Raw genomic sequence first — 22,453 nt, forward strand, 5'->3', positions numbered from 1 at the left:
GCTTATGCCAAACAAATATATTGCTAAAAATGTTTTGAATGCATCTGAATGCCATACAGTTCTTCAGACATATGCGAAAGACTTGTGAAAATGAAAAAATAAAATTAAACAAATGCCAACAATATACCATATGGCCCACTTTAAAATATTACAAAGAAGTCCTTATATTTCATACTAGAGCAGATATAGCACACGGGAACAAGTTTGCAGCAGGAACCAAATCTGCAAAGGTAAACTCATAAAAACAGTTAATTGAAGAGAAGCCAATAATGAAACAAAAAAGCCAATCAAACGCAATGCACATGTAGGAGCCAAAACAAACCTCAAATTGTGACATAAACTTGAAACCGATAGAATGCCAAATCTAATTCATCACTCAAAGTAGTACAATAGAGTTTGGAGGTGAACGCATCAATTAAAACAACAACAAGAAAGAACCACAAACTGTCACAAATGCATTCTCTCTCTAAAACAGCTCACTACGTTCATTTTAATCAACTTAAAAACTCAATACCACAAAGAAGGAAAAACAAGATGGATACAGCTACAGGAGAAAAAAAAAAAAAACCTAATTTCTCTATTAGGGACTGACAAATCTATGACATAAAAGTATCATTCTAGAGGTATAAATACTTCAGGCAAAATTTTTCTTCTTAAACGCAGTATTTTTTCCACAAGTGAGCGATGTTTGGGTCTGACAGTGGGCTATTTTATGATGTCAGCCCACAGCATCTGCATGAATCAACATAAAATAAGCAAAAGTTAATTTCTAAAAGACAAAACTATGACCTATTAAGTTGCTAAACAGGTTAATACTAGGCTACTTCAAAATGCTACATGATAAATGGGTCTCACGGTATAGAAACGGTATCTTTTGAATGAGGAAAAGTCCTTACAAAGCACTTCATATAGGTAACAATCATTTGCCTGAAAGCAATTGGTACGCAATCCTGCCGACAACGCCAAATTGTTGTGGAATTTCTAATGGTCAAAAAGTCTTAAAGATATAAAAATCAACAGAGAAGTTGTCTTGAATCAAAGGTCTGGTTTATTGAATCAATTGTGCACAATTGTCAAAGAGCTGTGTCCCTAACGGTGTCGTCTCGCCCTCAGCTGACAAATGTAAATAATACAGAGTATTTATACCACCAAAACAATCTTGCCAGTTTGGTCTAATCGAAGTGGCTTTGACGCCAGACACAAAAGACATAACAACATAACAGATAGTATTATGAAGGTTAGGTCAAAATGATCCATAATAATACAAATAAGAAAAAGAATTATGCTAAAGAATGCCATAACACAACATACTTCACAGATTTACTGCAGTATTTCACGCGTTTATTACATACCATGGTTTGATTTAAGTTCGAAACAGCGGCGATATCGTCCTTCTTACTAGAAAGTTGCTCAAAAGCACTCGCTGCTCCAGTTTCTGTTTGTGTTTTGCATGCCCTACAAATATCAATTAGCTCATTAGCATTTAGATAGCGTACAAGTATTCCAAATGTAACTGAACCTTAATGTATCGGGCCCGTTCAAAACAGTGATGTGTGAGCCGATCGCCAGGTTCTTTTATCTTTTATGCTGAAAAAACAAACCAAAACAAACCAAAAAAAGGGGAAATAAAAGAGTGCTGTTATATCTACCCACATTATAAATACAATGGACAGGAGACATACTGCTAGAATACATTTAGGACAAATTAAAATGGGGCTAAGCTAGTTTTTGGAATGCTTTGGATAAAATGCATTAGAGGAGGATGTGGGAGCCTCACAGTCAATAACTTTGGCTGGGAGTAGAATAAATACGATAAGTAAATAAATACAAGTCGGCGATGTGTATTAAATATTAGACCTCCAGGGGGATATTAAAAATCTTACCAAGAGACTGCAGTGGGTTTTGGTGGGGTACCATATTACTACCAGGGCCTTCAGCATCTCCACACTCAAACAGCAGCCGTAGAGAAGAAACCGTCCTCCAGAAAGCAGCCGAAAGATTCAATACAGAGGACATTTTGAGTAGAAATTTGACAAAACAACAAAAAATATTGAAGTAATGGTGCATGTGAGTAATGCAAACTGGTTTAGCAGGTCTGCAGTGGTTAAATACTCTGCACACTGATGAGGAAGCAAACAAGCCATGCCACTTCCTGCTTCCTGTTCATGAGCTAATCAGGCTACGCTAGCAGGTCAAATGAGCGATAATGGTGAATTGTTTAAGTGTGTGGATTCACTTAACGGATGTGGAGGTGGTTTTAGCTGGTGTTTTGCATGCAGCGTTTACTTCCTGAAAATTTGTTTGTCAAGCAATCAGCTCCTAATGGCCACACCCACCACCTTTCCCAGTGAGAGGCGGGGCTTCAACGGACAGGACATGCCTTTTAAAGAGATACAGCAGCTACTTCACGTTTTAACTGAAGTAAACTGCAGTACAAGTATAAGTATAAACAATGTAGATGTCAAGTATTTGTACTGATTACAATTTTATATCCTAAACAACGAGATTTTTCAATTATTGCAAAGCAGCTTAAGTATAAGTGTGTATTCTGTATCTCAACACTGCTCTTTTTACTGCCACTCAAGAGTTTTACAATATTCACTTTGATAAAAAGCACACGCACACACAGATATAGGGCTATGTATTTTTATTTTCAAAGTTGAGATTGCAGGGATTGTGGGATCAAAATAATAATAAAACTTTGGAAAGGTTACATACTTCTAGTGTTGCCAAGTTACTAAAATTTCAAACTCAATGTCGATAATAAGGAATAGATCCAATACGCACGATACTTTGAGAAATTTTGACAGCCAAATAACAATTTTGAAAGCTCTTTTTAGACAATATTACTATTTTCAACTCAAAATAATAATAGTATACAGGTTTTACACTAGTTCTGATATAAAACTCAAGACGAAACTTTTGCATAAAGGTCAAATTTGATCCAGTCATTTGATTTTTTTCAGTATCAATATTTGGTAATTAGCATCTGAATTTCAATACTTCATCACAAATGCACATTCTTATAGGTCAGTACTGCATTTTAAGCTCGTGACAATATTGTTGGACAGATTTTACCCAGCAAAAACAAAATATGTCAAAATACAAAGGGGAAAAACGTTGTAATTAAAGCCATTAATCTTGTATCCTTTCACAGTGCAATGAATACACGTTATGGGACCGCAGGGGCTGGAGCAGAGGACGACTCGTGATGGCCGGTGCTTCCAGTCCCAGTCATGGCTAACTGGTGGAATAGTGCACCGCGGGGACTGATCGGAGGTAACCTAATCTAATGGAGAGTCAGAGCGAGCCCTATATTTCACATGTTGAAATATGAATAAATATGGATTGTGTACGCCTCTCCGGAGACTGCGTAGGTTAGGACAAAGGGCATTCTCGTCATCCATCACCATCGGACCTTTGCTCGGCCCAGTCAATAATGAGGCAGTGACAGAACGCAGCGAGGAGCCTCCAGAATCCTCAGCAGCTCATGCATTTTCATAACGTTTTTTAATTAGAATTCGCTTTGGAGTGATGAGCCAAGGTTTGCAATGTTGTCATGAGAATTACAACAAATAGTTTAATTTTAAAATGGTGAGTTCGTAATGGTTTAAGAAGGAAACAAATAAGCAATGACAATTTGGGAATAACTGTGAATTGTTAACTAAATTAGCAAAATGGAAAAAATATAACAATAGTAAATAATAAATATGTAAATGCAGAGTGACAATGATTTTTTCATTCAGGGGTGGATGAAGTACTCAGTTTTGCTACTTAAGTAAAAGTACAGAGGTAAAAAGTTAATCAAGTAAAAGTATGACATGAAAAAGTCTACTTAGGTAAAAGTATTGAAATACCTGTTTGAAAATGTTCTTTAAGAGTAAATATTAAAAGTACTTCACAAAAGTTTTAAATGTACCACCACATTTTATTTTCAAGCCTAAACTTGGAAAATTTAGTCAGGATGGTCAAAATAACCCCTCAAATCACATGAACTAGTACTACTAGTACTTTTTACTCTTCAGTCCTGTTCCAAAATGTAGTGGAATAGAAAGTACAGATACCTGCTCTCAAATGTAGTGAAGTGAATGTTTTATATGGACTTATTTGTTTTGATTGTTTTTTTCAGTTTGTATTTTATTTTAAACAGGGCACCCATGAAAAAGAGAGCCCAAGTGCTCTCATTGGGTCCCACTGTATAAATAAAGATAAATAAAAATAAGTAAAAGTCAAAAATGTCCACTGTAAAACTGACTTAAGTAAAGTACAAATACCTAAAAATTCTCCTTAAGTACATTACATTACTGTTACTTTCCATCACTGTTTTAATTTATAGCATTTTTTTTCAATATGTTAAAATAATTATATATATATATATATAAAGTGACAACCCAAATAATAAATAAATTTAAAAAATATATAAATAAATAAAATATAAATGTAAAAAATCGCAAATCACATCAAATAACTATAAAAAATAATAAAGTAAGAAGACTGAAAAAACAAAAAAAAACATAACTCAATACTTTCCATGCCATTATAATTCTTATTATTATCAGTGTCAAAAATAAATAAATAAATACATAAATAAATAAATAAACAAATAGCTTTACATTCACATTACTTCCACATTGCACAAAACAGAAAAAAAAAAAAAATCTCAGTCAACACCATGAACTCTTCTCATGTTCTCCATCCATTGATATTCTCTAAAACCGATCCGGTAGGTCCCACCCCCTATGGCTATTAAATATCGAGGGTGACTGCTCTTGACCCCATGACCCCCCCACTTCCTCCCACGTAGACCTACATCACAACCTCCAGGACCACCGAAGACATCAATAGAGCGTAACGTCTACCTGAAATGTAACCTCTTGTGTCACATGGCCTCTGTTGCCTTATGGTGATTATTAACACCACCTGCAGGGAAAACACACACACACAGCCTGAGTTTACATGTTTCTTGGGGACATTACATTCATTTACATTCATTTTCTGTAGATTCATCCTAACCTTAACCAGTCTTTAATAGTACTTCCCTAACCTTAAAGGACATATATTACGCTATTTTCTGATCTATGTTATAATGTTGTTTCCTCATTGAAAACATACCCAGAGTTGTGCTTTGCTTCATTCACACATGCAACTGAAAAACACTGTATTCCACTTTGTGATGTCATGGGGTAATACAGGAAGTGCTCCACTGTATTTTAAAACTCCATACACCTTCACAAAAATCATTCATTTGGATAATTTCAACATTGAAATTGCAAATCTCTACTGAACAAAATGTAAAAGGTAGTTGTTAACTTGAAAACTTTACCACTTCATGACATCACAAGGTGGAACAGAGCATTTTGGGCTTTGGAGATGGAGATATCGCCTAATAATAGCGTATCTTGGTACATTCAGTAACTCATTGTCTAAATGCTCTCTATGAACTGACTAAGAGAAAAAGTAAAGAAAAAAAATATAAATGCTAAAGTTGCTAATACTAGCTACGCAATCACTGACAACAGACATGTCAGTTGCCAATAACTGAGACACATTCACAATCTGTCGTATTAGCAAAATCAAACTTCTGTATTTTTTCCATTTCCATCGCACTCGGAAGCAGCCATATTTGTTTTGATACAGTTGGACAATGCGTTTCTCTGATTGGCTCACCCACCTGTCAATCACTCGCATTTGAACCTGCATCTGATCGGTGAAATCCAGACTATACGACTTTGAAAAATCTGTTTAGACTGGCCACGCCCCAACCCAACCAGAACGCAAACAACTGCCATTGCTGTACTCTTTTAATAACAGCGCTCTTCACTTATATCAAATGTTTTTTAAATGAAAATAAAAATGTCCTTCTGGGTTGAGATGATGTTCTTTTTCGCGTATCCTCCGGGTGTATGTGGTGCATGATGTCATTGATCGGACACTATCCAATATGGCTCCTGTTGGGAAGAAGCTGTTCCCACTGCGACTCTTAGCTCTGTGTAATGTAAGAGCGGCTGATGTCACCGGCTGAGTATGGCGCCCCCTAGAGACCAGAATGACAGAACATCTATACGCTTTGAGAGGTTGCTATTTAATTAGATCATATTCCCCAACGGCTAGCAACAATAATTTAGTTTCTAAGAAGGGGCGTTTTGTAGAGAAATATTCCTCGACAAGACAGTGGAAGGATTTTAGTTATTAAAATAATGTCGGCCACTTGCTTCTAATCTGAAATGATAGGGACACGTATTGAGTCTGTTGAAATGTAATGCAGTACTTAAAGCTGCACTATGTAGCTTTTCTGGTTGCTGGTTGTCATGGAGATGCATGTTTTGATCCTTGATGGAGGGGGGAGGTGGAGTGGGTAAGAATGTATGTGCTTATGTGTATGGCTGTGTGTTGTTTTGAGAATAGCATTTGAATGATGTGACCTTATGTAATATCTGTTTTAAATGTCTGTGGTCAATGCATCTGCACATTTAACCTGGTAACATCATCTTTCCTATGATCTTTGTCTTGGTTAATGTATACCACACTATTGCGTTTCCTGGAATGTTCCACAGAACGGCCTCAAACGTCCACAGTTACCATGGACTGTATATATAAATGGACATAGCTAACTTGCTAGCCAGGTTTCAAATGTGAAGTGAGCATGGGTGCGCTTCTGCTCCATCAACTGGCTCCAATTCACTTTGTATTGAAAAGCTGTCATCCCTCTCTCTGTAACTACTGGTGTCAGGATCATTATTTTGGTCCTAAAATGTTCATATTAACCTGTTTCTACTTGAGCCTGATATATTTATTTCGCTATTGAGTCCATAAATCAAGATACCTTCTTTCCCCAAGGTGGTTCCTGCTAGCGTTAGCAACAGGTTTGATTGACAGTGTTGCTAAGCGCTCACTCCCAGGGGTGTGGGCGGGAAGGGGCGTTACCTTCAACAGCCTCACTCCTAGCTCTTTGGTTGCTATGATACTCTATAATTCCAAATATGAAACGCGGATCCAAATTTGTCCCTGTAACTGCTAGCATCGATGAGCTTTTAATGACATCACACTCACTTAGCCCACTTCTTTATACAGTCTTTAATAGGGACAACGTGACACAACCATTCCAAGTTACAAGTTAGATCTGTGGAGAGGCAACCAATCACAGTAACCAATGCATGTTTTTTTTTTTGTTTATTGATTGTTAATATCAATGAAAACAAAAGAGGTAAGGTAAGGTGAGATAAGGTCATGAAAATAATTTTGTTTCCAGGAAAAGGAAAAACATCTCCATGGAGACAAGCAGGTGGCAGACCCCCACTAGGGAAAAATTAAAAAAAAAAAAAAATCAATTGACATTAGCGTGTCCTAATTTCTTCTCTTTCCTTACCCCGATGAAAGCCTTTTTATCACCGGGGTCCCTGACTGTAACATGAGCTCACTCACTTAAACAGCAGTGATCCGGGGGTGACTCTGCAGTAATGCTGTTTTACCAACACTTTGATGATGCAAGTCACGCAATTCTTTATATACACAGCCTAACTCCAGGCAAGTTTTTCCCGGTTTCCATTCAAGGTCAGGATGACTTTAAAGGCAAACTTTTCAAGATGTGATAAAAGACTCTTGTGGTGTTTGTTTACTGCATAAACCATGGGAAATTAAAGTCACAAACCCTTGTTTTTTCAGGCATTGAGGAAAACATTTGTGAATTCTAAATATATTGGAGAAGAATACATGTCTAGGTTTGGGAATTACCTCTAAAATGTACCGTAGAATTGGTATGTAGTGCATGGAGCATAGGTAACACAAAGAATGTGATTGTCTGACCTAGCGTTGTCACAATGCGAACATTTCAAATTTTGATGCTACGGAATAGACTCGATACCCCCGCTTTAATGTTTTTTTTTTGTTTTTGTTTTTTTTAAGTTTGTTGTCTATCTTTTGCATTTTTTCAGCACCTTTGAAAACTTTACCAAAGATGGAAATTGACCTCTAGGTGGAAGCTGTGTGTGCATGGCATCTGTCACCTATTTGGTGAGTTTAAAGAGGGGGTATTTTACTTAAAAGGGTATTAACTGAGGGAACAAAGTTATAACATGGTAGAGAGCTCAAAACAATTGTACTGGCAAAAAAAAAAATTAAGAAACAAACTATTGATTATTTGATTATTTTCATTTTCATTTACCGGGACAGCCCAATGAGAGCACACAGACTCAAATACAGAACAAAACAAACAAAGCAAACAACTGCATAAGTCCATTTAAAACATTAAAAACAGGTGCAGGTGTGATTATAAATGTTCATCACCGGTTATTAATGTGCATTTGTGGCACCAATTTATCCACTTTTGCATGTCCTTGAAATGTATTCCATTTTTGGGAAGCAAAATAACCAAAAGCTTTTTTTTTCCGATTTCAGTTCTAGTACAGCCAATTTTTAGGCTTAGACAATCATGAGATCTTGTATTAAAAGTTCTCGTATCAAAGTTCAACAAACAAGCGGGATATTCAGGCAGACGATCAAGTTCTCTCTTGTAAATACATTTTATACAGTGTTGTTTTCTTCTGACAGATAGCGATGGTCACCCTTCTTTTTCAGAGTGTACAGTGATGGGTTTTAAATTCATCACTGGTTATGAAACGAAGGGCTGAGTGAAAGAGTGTGTCTAAAGGTTTCAAAGTACATGCTGAAGTCTGCATTATATTATATCTCCATAATCCAGTACAGAAAGAAAGGTTGCCTGAACTATTTCCTTTCTGTAATGTATTTAAAAGGATAAGTTTTCGTCGAGCCAAAACCCAAGATATTTATAGGTGGTGTCTCTTTCAATCAATGTACCATTTAGTGTATAAAGATTTGTAGCTTGCACATAACTTACATGCTTTTTTTTTTGTTTTAGAAAAAATAAAAATAAATAAATCATATACTTAGTTATATTTGCATTCAATGATAATTTAAGGTTTTTTAGCGAATTTTAGGTATCATTAAAACCTTACTGGCAGAAAAAATGGCAGAAGAGGGAGCACTTGTATACTAAACAGCATCATCTGCATATAAATGTGTGAAGCTTTCTCTTAAATTGCAACAAATTGAATCAATAAATTTAGTAAAAAGTAGCGGGCCCAAAATTGAGCCTTGGGGCACTCCTTTGCTTAAAGTTAAAAAATATGATTTAAACCCCTCGGCTACTACTTCCTGGGTTCTGTTTGATAGATAATTTTGGAACCAATTACAACATTAGCATTGTTAAATCCAATATGCTTCAGGCTTCGAGAGGATTTCAAAAGCTTTAGTTAAATCAAGACACAGAGCAACACAATCTTGTCATCAAGGGCTGTGAAAATGTCATTTAAAACATGTGTGGTTGCAGTGACAGTACTATGCCCTTTTCAGAAATTCAATTGATAAGACTTCAAAATGGAGCATTTATTTAAATAAGTTGTAATTTGATTTGCAACTAACTTTTCTAAAACTTTTGCACGACAAAGTCATTTAGATTTTGTATGGAAATTATTTACATTTTTTATTGCGCCACCTTTATCTAAAGACAACCTGTGCCATTTTCAATAATTCTGGTATAACTGCAATTTGATTTGATACATTAAAATATGTAATACAGGGTGAATTAAATATGGGGCAGCTAGTAATAGAAGATTTGATCAAGGTCATCAGCTCCCATGGACTTTTTTTTGGGTCTGTGGAGCGGAGAGCGTTTAACACCTTCATGTAAGTGAAAGGTCTTAAAGAGAAAATTGGACAGCTGTGTACCAGAGGTTTAAATTCAACATAATCAAGATCAGAAGGATCACTATTATTATCCAAAATGTCACATGCAGAAACCAAATGTAACACACATTTCCTCTTTAGAGTTAGAACAGTTACAATAGCTGAATCTAATAAAATGTTGGTTAATAATGTATAAATACTAGGTTCTGAGAGGGATCTTACTGTCCTCCAGAATTTTGCTGGATTTCTTTGACTCAATCAGTGCAGACATGTTTCTGCCTAACTGTCTAACTGTTGATAAAGATCTATTTCTTTTTCCTTTTTGACCTAGTTGTGTGTGCAGTTTTCCAGGCAACATTTCTTTCTCTAGTTAAACTTGCAGTTTTTGTGTTGAACCAAGGATTACAGGTTACAGTTTTTCATTATTATTTTTTTCTTCTTTTAGGTGCACGTCATTCTGCAATTTCATTAAATGTATTAATAAACATAAAAAAAAAAAAAAAAAAAAAAATTAAGGCCATATCGATGTCAGAGAATGCCGATAATATCCCAATATCACTGTAATACAGGTCAGAGATGAAGGCTTTGCGGACAATACACAAATGTGATACATTGCTTACTTTATTACAAAGGTGCACAGCGTTCTGTTTCCCATGCAGCAGTGGCCATATATCACACTAAGGGAAGATAACAGCTATGTTCTGGTCATTTTGGTTAAAGCCACATTTCTTATCTGTAGCCCTTCTCATCTCAGGAATGTGTAACCCCCACTCTGGGAGGATTATAAAACACTCACCTTGTTCAACTTTGCTTTAAATTTCTTAATGTGTAACCCTCACTCTGTAACCTCCACTCTGGGAGTGGTATATAACACTGGTGGTCTCACCCTGTTAGACGCTGCATTAGACACAGCTTAAAGACTCTGCACTAGACTCTGGTAGAAACACTGCTTAGGACACTACTCACTTGACTCTGATTTGAATTTTGCTGGACGCTGCCTTTAACCCGACTGTATTGCTGTAACTGACAATAAACATCTACAGAAAGACCCCCGTGTCAATGTGCCTGTTCTTCATGCAACAGAACAGAAACCGACAGCTTGTTCAATGAAATGTTTATATGATCTTCTCACCTTTCCACATGGATGTGTCTTTTTAACTTTTGTATTTGGAGTACACCCAATTGGACGGTGGCCACTAAAATCCAGAGGGGAAACACTGTTTGCCTTATAATTATGGGGTTTGTTTATTAAGATTATACCAATGAGTGTGCCTTCATTTAAATTTCTAGGGTCTGGTCTAGTTGGAATAATAAGAAGTTGTGTGAGATTAAGGCCATTGCATAGATCTTTCAAAGTTTCAGACTCTTTCCACATCCAGTTAATATTTACATCTAATTAAATATTATATATAATTTTCCAGTTTCAAAAACACCATGAATAGATCATTATGTACGTTTTTGGGTGCTGATGTTGCAATAGCCAATTTTTATCATGATCATTTACATAACAGACAGAGACAGATATTTAAAACATTTAGGCTTTGAGAATAGAAGAACCACAGACAGGTGATTTTGACATAAACGGCAACAGCACCTCCTTTAGATTGCCTGTCACTACAACAAACTTTGTAATGGTTAATATTGATTTCCTTCTAACTTATTTTATTTGATATCCAGGTTTCAGAAAATACAAATACGTCTGGATTTCGCCAAACACTATAGTCAACAAAAAGATATGTCCATAGATCATAATGTCAGCACTCAACTTCTGCTTGCCTTTTATGATAAATGAACAGGGAATAGCTATTTATGTTGTTGATAGCTGTTCAAACCACTATACAAACTCTTATAGCCACATAAAAGCAAACTGCGTTACTAGAATCCAAGGTCAAGATGTACTTTTCACTATTTTGATCAGCAGCCAGGAACAGATGTCTGATGAAATTGAATACGACACAACAGGCAGCTGGAAACTGTTTTAAAGCTTTTTTTTTAAATTATTTTTATTTGACAGTCAAAAATCTATGCAGAAAATCACACAACTTATTAGGATGAAAGAAACTGCTCACTGAAACGTTCACCATCTTTCCACAAAAAAAACAAATCTAGTATATTCACTTAAAAATGTGTTTCTTTTATTGAAAGTGTGTTCTGGCGTGATAAAACAAATAAAAACAATTTCATTTCATCTCAACCCGGAGGGAGTAGTGGTAAAAAACAAGCACGGAACATGAAATCTCAATTAGAAATGTCAAGAACCTTCATCTTTTTCCATTGGGTTTTTCTTTAAGAGGTCTTGACCACCCTCCTTCTACTCTGAAATAGCCTTTTCTAAATGCTGATTGGACAATGCGATGGACAGGAGTGCATGGGGCCTATATGTGCTTTTTAGGTGTGCGGGGGCGCGAGGGAGATCAGGTGCGAAGGGGCTGCGCCGATCGATTAGGTTGTCTGCGAGATAAAATAAGAAATCAGGGAGTTTTGTCTAGCCACCAACGCACTTTAGTGAGCATTCACAGACTCCGGGAGATTAGAAAGTGAATTTCCCAGAAAACAAACAGAGGGCATCATTAAACGCTAGATCCTAGGCGACTCGCACTTTGTCTCTTAAGTGCAATTTGATCTTTGGCTCCCCTTTAAATCCAAATGTCTTAGAAGAGGAGAGGGCTCTGATAGAAAAAGCCAATTGAGTGTGTCCTAAGCTACCGGCGAAACTGCAAGAAAAACGATAACTTTGGAGGCAAAATAAGCACAATAAGCTCTGTGCGGTGGACGGCTAGTTCACTGTTAGCTCAACGTTAGATCGCTGTAAATTCACTGTTAGTCCGCTGTTAGTTCGCTGTAAGCTCACCGTTAGCTCATTGTTAGTTCACCATTAGCTCATTGTTAGTTCGCTGTTAGCTCACCGTTAGCTCATTGTTATTTTACTGTTAGCTCATTGTTAGTTCACTATTAGCTCACTCTTAGCTCATTGTTAGCTCACTGTTAGCTCATTGTTAGTTCACTGTTAGCTCATTGTTAAGTCATTGTTAGCTCACTGTTAGCTCGTTGTTAGCTCATCGTTAGCCCATTGTTAGTTCACTATTAGCTCATTGTCAGTTCACTGTTAGCTCACTGTTAGCTCCTTGTTAGTTCACTGTTAGCTCCCTGTTAGCTCATTGTTAGTTCACTGTCAGCTCACTATTAGCTCACTGTTAGCTCATGGTTAGCGCACTGTTAGCTCATTGTTACCTCACTGTTAGCTCTCTGTTACCCCATTGTTTGCTCACTGTTCGCTCAATGTTAGCTCACTGTTAGCTCATGGTTTGCTCACTGTTAGTTCATTGTTAGCTCTCTGTTAGCCCATTGTTTGCTCACTGTTAGCTCATTGTTAGTTCACTGTTAGCTCTCTGTTAACTCACTGTTCTACAAAAACTCCACAAACTAAAGTAATCTACATATAAATACGATAGAGTTTTCTTTAGTTCAAATTTTAATTGGCTGTTTGTTTTGTATTAAAATGTTTTATGAAAGTTAGCATTAGCTATTGGGCACAGTGACCACTGCTGTGTACAGAGCTACACAGAGCTACACAGAGCCTATTAAGTTACTCATCAGACAGGCCCGCATTCAAATATTATCAGTATTTATAGGCTCATTATAACACCATTAGAAGCAGTAATATGTGGCTAGTTTATGTCCTAATTAATAAGAAAAGCTAGTGCTGCTTTGTGAAGAGCTCCATCGTGAACAAAACACAGAATAGCATAGAGCAATGGTTGAGCGGTAACAAGCTCATTATTTTATGTTTAAATTAAGATACTTGAGAAGGCTTCTAACTTGTAGGAAAACATGTAAGGTCACAGCTGTCGACAGAAGAGGTCAATACACCATATGGTCCACACAAACAATTTATCAAAAGTAGTTGATTTTATCCAACATCAATAACAGGTAAATGCATCATTAAACAAACATGAGGCGCACCCCAGGGCACCAATATGGCCCCCCTTTGATTTTGAATTAAAGATCGGACCACATCCTAAAGATCAATGTGAGTTTACTTGTACGCAATGAGGCATAACCTTTTACTCATAAATGACAACATGGGATCCCTTCAGGCATCAATATCTAACCATGTACAACCTAATGGTGCATTTAGTGAAAATCTCAAAATCATAGTCCCAATATTTGATAGCAGTAGGTAAATATACGAAATAACCTAAAGCCGGTATCAAACTAATTTATAGCAACATAAATAAATATTTTTTGTGTAGGGTCTGCCACAAGCTGTCTCCATGGATGTGTTATTATTTCGCTTTGAATTTTCAACAGTATGGGATAAAATTTTATATGGATTTATTTGTTTTGATTGTTTTTTTCAGTTTGTATTTTATTTTAAACAGGGCACTGATGAAAAAGAGAGGTCCCCCGGTATAAATAAAGTTAAATAAAATAAAATAAAATACTTACCTATCTCCATAAAGGCACTCAAGGGCATCTCAAGGCCAAGTTACAAGTTAGATCTGTGGAGAGGCAACTTCGCTCACAATAACAATGCATTATTTTGAGGTATTTATAGCAGCAAAAACACCTAGCTGAAAAAAATGCAAAAGTAAGACAAGTTTAATGCAGTATTATGGGACATTCTGATTGGAGGACTAAATGTTATACAGTAGTCTATTTATTAAATGACTTCAACGCCAGAATTTTTGCTTCCAAATTGAACATCCACTGCAAGAGTAAACCAGAACTATACCAGGACGAAACCAGGAAAACCAGGACTAGACCAAGATGGAACTAGGACTAAACTAGGACTAAACCAGGACTAGACCCAGACAAAACTAGGACTAGACCAAGACAAAACCAGAACTAAACCAGGACTAAACCAAGATTAGACCAAGACTAAACCAGGACTAGACCAAGACGAAACCAAGATTAGACCAAGACTAAACCAGGACTAGACCAAGACTAATTCAGGAGTAAACCAGGACTAAAATGTGACAAAACCAAGTCTACATCAGGACCAACTGTGACCACAGCCTTGGGTTTTGGCATCTAATAAACAAACCGCATTAAGTTAGCTTGTCCACGGCCTCTCAGCCCCTCCAGAATCTTCACTCCACCCTCCAAGGTGTTTCCGACCTTCCCAAGTGCTCCACAAACGCTGTTCATTATTCATTAGCCAAATCAAGAGTCCGCCAGGTCTCAGCGGGAATAAACGCCCAGGGCCAACATTTTTCCGAAATTAAAGAAAGGATTTCATTAGAAGGCTAAGAGGCAGGATAAATGTTATACAATCGGGTCAAACAAACAGCTCATGAGGTGATTAATAATTCAGCTGTGGCAGTTTGCAGAGATAATGGCTTCTCTATCCTAATGAATTTAACTAAAGGGAAAGAAGGCACATCCTATTCTCAAGTATGGTTCCTCCGTGCGCCGCCATATTAGCGTGTCTCTACAGTTAATTGCTTCCACCCAAAGAAATATTTGTACAAATTAGACAGGCCAGCTTTAGCAGAAGATGAATGAGTGTGTATCTCATTCATTATTGCAGAGGGATTTATTGTGGTGTGATTGGAAAAGCAGCTGTAGAGGACAAAGAGGACTTATGACTGAGCTAAAGTGGAAGAGCAGTGCGGTGGAGTTTCTGCAACTGGTAAACTGCAAATTCAATTAAAGTAAAACGTATATCTTTTCATCGGGAAATACAATATAATTTATTGCAAGAGTTAAAAAAAAATATACTTAAAGACTATAAATGTGCATGAAAAGGAACAACCGGTATCAGACATGCTGTTACATAACACTTTTCTATGGAATATACGGAAAAATGTACGTAGCCACGCACTTGTTGTTGCTTGGAATATTTCATGATACGGCGTTAAAATTGTTGTTTTCATTGCTAAAAACATGCAGCACATACAACTTGGATACGTGTTTATTCAGGTAAACCACACTATCTCCATGGAAACAAGCAGGTAGCAAACCCTTCACCAGGAAAGTTACATAGTTCGGCAATTTTATAAAGCAAAATAAATGTAATAATAACAGTACAGTTATACTTCATTTATGGAATTGCTAGTGGAATAGGATTAGGAGAAAATACATATCTAGAGTGTCTGTGAAGAACAATCGTCCTCCCAAAGGACTGCAGCATTTTCTATATTAACAGAAGGGATTACTCTGAAGGATTTGTCTGAACCTTTATAATACATATAGCTTTTTCTCTGTAAAGCTCAGAGATATCCATCATGTTTAATTCTGAAGTGAAATGGGCCGAAATATGAAAAGTCAACTCCCTGTGAGTGGCTTCAACTCCTTCAAAGTTTGCTCAAGATTTCATTCAGTAAATGTTTGTTAAAGGTGTACTGTGTAACTTTTCTGGTGGAGGCTCTGCTGACTCTTTGTATCTTTGGAGATGTTATTTCTTTTCAAGGAAAGTTCCATAATATGACATTAAACCTATCTACCTACTTCCATAGGGATAAGCAGGTAATGCAACCAGGTCAAGTTACAGGTCAGATCTGCGGAGAGGCGACCTTCAAGTAAGAACGCATGTTTTTCGATGTCATTTTGAGCAAAAAAAAAAAAGTTTGATGAGTTTAATGCCAGATTGTGAAACTGGTGAAGGGTATGCAACTTTCTCTCGATGAAGATGTTCTTGCCCTGCCTTGAATGTTCCACAATATGGCATTAAACCTATCTGTTTCCACAGAGACACGCAGGTGGTGAGGTGACCTTCAAGTAAGAATGCTTGTTTTTCAATGTAATTGTGAGCAAAAAAAGAGAGATAGGTTTAATGCCATACTGTGGAGCATTCTAGGCAAAGCAATAACAGCTTCATGGAGACACGAAAGTTTCACACTCTCTGTCAGAAAAGTTTAGTTACTCGTGAGCCTGTGAATACAAAAAAACTAAAACAAAACTATTTTATTTTCAGAACAAAGACCCGGCGATGGAGGATAATCCGTGTTCTTTGGTGGTGGGGGCAGTTCGTGTAGGCTTGGATATGATACACAGGACTTGGATACGATTACACGGAGCTCAATTAACATGGACCCAAGGGACAGCTCAATCTCACGAACAAACATTTTCCAACATGGCCGACGTGACCTACCACCGCTGTCTCGTCTTAGCCACATCGATTTACTTCAATAGGGTTCAGATGGAGCAACTTTCATAGAAGCACTTGAAAGTTGAGAAGAAGTATAAAAAAAAGTATAAAAAACATGAAATAAAGTAAGGTGCTGACATCCACTCAACCTTTTTCGACAATTTACCAGATTTTCTTTGCCTGATAATTCATGGACGTCAGTTAGATTAAGTAGTTTTATTGATTTTCCTTTAAAGTTATCTTGTAAAGGTTTTATATTACTCAAATGTTCCACCTTGTGATGTCATGAATCTAGTTTTCAAGGTGGCAGCTACCTTTGACCCTTTGTTCAGTAGAGATTGGAATTTCCAGGACTGAATTGATCCAAATGATTCCAGTGAAGGTGTATGAAGTTTGAAAACACAGTAAAGCACTTCCTGTATCACCACATGACATCACAAGGTGAACAGAGTGTTTTCAGTTTGAAAGTAAAAGCCTAAATTTGCAGGGTTTGTGTCTTAAACATGTGTGAATGAAACAAAACACAACTCTGGGCATGTTTTTGATGAGGACACAACATTATAACATAGATCAGAAATTGTGTAATTGGGGCCCTTTAAATACAATACAATATAGTATTAAACTCACCTGGTGCTTTATTTGTGAAAAAATAATAATAATCTAAACATGCATTCTTACTGTGATTGGGGTTGCCTCTCCACAGATCTGACCTGTAAGTTGGTTCGGTGGGGTCACCTGCTTGACTTCATAGAGATAGATAGACGTCTTTAATGCCATACTGTAGAACTCTTTAGGTAAAGCAATAGCATCACCATGGAGACAAACGCTGGCAGACCTTCCAGACTTTTCATAGATTATGTTATGCAAGCTTTTCTCAAACATGATTACTTGACATTTTCACCATTACGTCATAAAAGTCTGGTCCTAATATATCACCAATAGGCAACAAAATGTGGATTTGCTCGACTTTGAGAAGGCGTATAGAGAGTCAACTAAGAAATCAGCTTCCATTTCAAAGGTGAACAGTGGTCTAGTACTTTATCTACACTGTTCAAAGAAATCGTTTAAAGGTCCTATATTACACAAAACGGACTCTTCTGAACTTTCAGCCATTTTAGAATGTTGTTACCTCATCAAAACATACCTGGAGCTGTGTTTTGTTTCATTCACACATGTTTGAGTAACACTTTTATTAGTCTGTCTACATTTTCAAAACTCAAAATGCACTGTTCCACCTTGTGATGTCATCAAGTAGTAGTTTTCAAGTTTTCCGTTTGAAAGTAGAAGCTTAAATTTGCAAAGTTTGTGTGTTAAACATGTATGAATGAAACAAAACACATCTCCAGGTATGTTTTGAGGAGGTAGTAACAGTATAACATGGCTGAAACCTCACAGGAATTAATTTTGTGTAATATAAAACCTTAAACCTTAAACGATTTCTTTGAACAGAGTAGACAAAGTACTAGACCATTGTTCACCTCTGAAATAGAAGCTGATTTCTTAGTTGACTCTCTGTACGGCTTCTCAAAGTCGAGCAAATCCACATTTTGTTCCCTATTGGTGATATAATATTAGGACCAGACCAGACTTTTATGACGTAACGTTGAAAATGTCAAGTAATCATGTTTCAGTAAAGCCTGCATAATATAATCTATGAATAGTCTGGAAGGTCTGCCAGCTTCTTGTCTCCAGGGAGATGCTATTGCTTTGCCTAGAGAGGTCCACAGTATGGCATTAAACGTGTCTATCTCTATGGAGTCAAACACGTGACGGCACTAAACTAAGTTACAGGTCAGATATGTGGAGAGGCACCCCGAATCACAGGAAGAATGTTTTTGTTTGATCGTTTTTTCTTTATTTTTTCACAAATAAAGCACCGGATGAGTTTAATGCCGTACTGTGGAACATTCCAGGCAATAATATGTCCGTAGAAACAAGCAAATCTGGACCCATTTTGATGAGGAAACTGCATTATAACATAAATCAGAAAATAGCATAATATGGGACCTTTAATATGGACTGCATATGAAGTACTTAATGGTACATGTTCCCTTGACAGTGCAGTAAAACACACGAGTTACAAAGTGGATTTCATGTCTTTCCCTGAATCAGGACCAGACCATGTTGTGTTTGTTAAAATGTGCCTATTTTGATGATTACATTATATAACAGCAGCTGGAGGGACTTACTAATGGCTCATTTAAATGCAGATAATTTTAAGTATTACAAAATTGGATTGTTGGTTGCCATTGGTAACCTCTGGTCTTGCCACTTTCTGTTCATTTAGCAGGAGAAACTGCTCATATTTTTAGATGACAATCCAACAGCTAAATGTTCACAATGTGATGTTTCTGGTAAGTTTCCAGGGGGTTGTTGCTTTGTCTGGAAAGTTCCACAGTATGGCATTAAATTTATCTATCTAGCGTATATTCAGTTATTACGCAGGGGGTTTCATTTCCTCAAAACAATTACCTTGAACATGCATTCTTACTGTGAGAATTGTCGCCTCTCCGCAGGTCTGACTTGTTGCTTGGTCTAGTGGCATCACCAGCTTATCTCCATGGAGACAGATAAGGTTAATGCTGCATTGTGGAACATTTCATGTGAAGTAATAATATATCTAAAAAAGTTACAACTATATATTTGACATAATATTTTACATGGAGTACCCAAGATTTTGTCAACATTCATCGTGCAAATGCTAACAGTTAGCGGCCTGCAGGAAGGACATCTGACATAAAACCAGTACTAAATCAACCCCACTTAACACGAGAAGTCTGGCGTTTATAAGAAGCACTTAACCCCGCACAAAAACAGCTGAGGGAACGATTTGCAGATATTCAAAAGATAGCTAACAGCATTTTCCCCAGAGCATTGCCATAGACAAAGCATTAGCAAAACCACAAATTCATGACACATTTTCTTTGCTGTAACTAGAACTGCGCTTTTCCAAATGTAATTTAAAGCTGGCTGGCACTTTGCTTGTTCTCCATTCAGCCTCTGCCCTCCAGGGAAGCAGAGACAAGGATTTTTTGAGCAGATCAAAATCAATAGCTATCTAAAACGGCAAACCTCACAACATAAATCTTCGGTACCCACCACTGATCTTCACTGTAATTAATCAATGCTTTTAAACTGAAGATATTCGGCAATTTATCTTTGATTCTGTAATGGAACGCAGACAGGAGACGCGCGGAGTAGCTAGCAGTGAGGGGCTAAGTTTCTCCGGCGCGGGGCTTGTTCAATAGCACCCTAATGAGGTCTATTATGAGTTAGATGTGCTTCTTTGGGGAGGCAGTCAAGTGGAAGGTGCAAGTCATTACAGGGAGCATTTTGCTAAAACGTACGATTTGGAGAGAAGAGGACTCTGGGAAGAAAGGCTCAGCTGGTGCCCATGGATACGATTTTGGGCCTGAAAAAAGGAACGAGATTGCGCCGTGTCCGCTGGTATTCATTTTGGGCGTTTAGTGATTCTTGGCGTGGCAGCTAAACAAAAGTTGGAGAGTTCACGGGGAAATCTAAAGGCACTTAAGCAGCCATTGACAGTAATCATTTAGCACTGACTTGGACTAAAGGGTGTGGGGAAGGATGAAGTTCAGGGGTAAATGCATTATATCGCTTTGTAAAGTCGTATTCTCGTTGCCATGGGATCCAGAATACACACATCTCCTTTGATACTTCAATACTTCAATGCTTTACAAAGATGTCAGTCTGGTTGTGTTGGATTTCCTCGAGTTCAGATTGACTTGATTGACAGGTGGATTAGCCAATAAAAAAGTCCATATAAAAAACAAATATAGTTGCATGAAAATATCAAAGTGGACTGAAAAGCAGCTGATTATTTTGCAGGATAATGAAGAATGATCAAAACCCCCCAAAATGTTTTAACCTGAGTTGAGAGAAGTTTCATTTTGTTCAAAATGATGGGTGACCAATGAGGTCCTACGTTTCATGCGTCACTGAGAAAAATAAATCTGATTATAATTTATATTAGAAAGGGGCCAATGTAAGGTTTCTTGCCCCAGGCCCCCAGATTTCCGTTGACTCACCTGCAAATATATGCCAAGACTTGATTTGAGAGGTAAATTCTATAAAGATTTGTTTTGACTTTATATGTTGTTATCTCTAATACATTATCATGGAAGGTTTTTGTCAAGATCCCAGTCCGTCCCTGTGTTTCCATGTTGTTTGTTCCCCTCCCTTCTGTGTCCTTGCCTGGAGCTGGGCGGAGACTCTGGCACCACTCACTGCACACTGCAGCCCATGAGCAATCAAGCCTGCACCTTGGGAGTACAAAGGTACTGAGGATCCTACACACGCCACCAGATCGTCAGTATATCCTCCGTGGCACAGTTCCGCTTGGCTCAGACTAGTTTTTGAGATTATGGTCATAGTACTCTGCGTGTTTTTCTCGTTTTTTGCCAGATCCCATTTCTTGGACCCATCATGCACCTCAGTCTCCGACCCAGTTCTCCACGACCGGTACGAACACCTCAGTCTCCGACCCAGCTTCCTATGACATTTTCTTTTTTGTAATAAACTCTGTCCAACCTTCACCCCGCATCTGTATCTTGGATCCTCCAAACGTTATGACAGTTTTTTACAATTCCATTAAGATTATAGTTGTTTTTTTTTGCCAATATTGTTTGAGTATAGAGTTAGGAACCAGTGGGAACCAGTGCTTCCTTGGATATTCCCTTGTATATAGCACTGGTTCCCATTTTTTTTCTCACAGCAACCCCTGCTTTATCCATGGACACACCGGCAATAAACTGCATAACTTTGGTGAAGAGTACTCTACCTGCTTGTCTCCATGGAGCTGTTTTTGCTTTGCCTGGAATTTTCCACAGTATTAATTCATCTCCATAAAAACCAAAGCAAGTTACAGGTCAGAATGCATGTTTTTCAGGGACCTACTAGAAATGAAATGAGCGTTAAAACGATAGAAAAGTTTAACGCCACTGTGAGTAACATTCTCAGCAAAGCAATAACAAACCCATTGTTGCGGCTTCCTAAACCAACCTTATAGCTGCTCAGGAAGATCAGAGGGGGTCCTGGGAGTCGTAGCTTCGGGATGTGCTGAGGCTATTGTGGATACGCTGAGATCAAGAATGCGTTTTAGAGATTTATTTGCAGACACAGCTATCACAGCTCGCCAGAGAGGATGGATAAAATAAGCCCGAGTGAATAAACTGAACAGATGTGTAAGTAGTGGCGTTACAGCCTTCCACACGTGCACGCCCACCTGCACCTTAGCCCCGCCCCCTCTGCATCGAAGTAACACACACGCATACAGCCACTCTCCTGTCTCGTACACACATGAAGACAAGTTGTAGTGCCACTCAAAATTTTACGCAGTGCTCCTTTTCATCAATAATCCCATTTACGGTTAAGTTGATGTGAGGAAATTATGGTGAATTGGGTTCCCATTTTTTTCTCTCAGCGACCCTTATTTTACCCTGATGATCCTCCATATCTTTCTAAAATATGAAACGCTACTGTTTTATAATTTATAATGCAATTGTTTGGTGCTTAATACAGCATAAATGTTATAAAAGAGTAATCATTGTCGAGTTATCCAACAAACACTAGCAAAACATAACATTGTTGGCAGAGGTTTAAAAAGGTAATTAGTGGACGAATATAAACATATCTATA

The sequence above is a fragment of the Periophthalmus magnuspinnatus genome, chromosome 18, assembly GCF_009829125.3.
Source record: "Periophthalmus magnuspinnatus isolate fPerMag1 chromosome 18, fPerMag1.2.pri, whole genome shotgun sequence".
NCBI classification, from domain to species: Eukaryota; Metazoa; Chordata; class Actinopteri; order Gobiiformes; family Gobiidae; genus Periophthalmus; species Periophthalmus magnuspinnatus.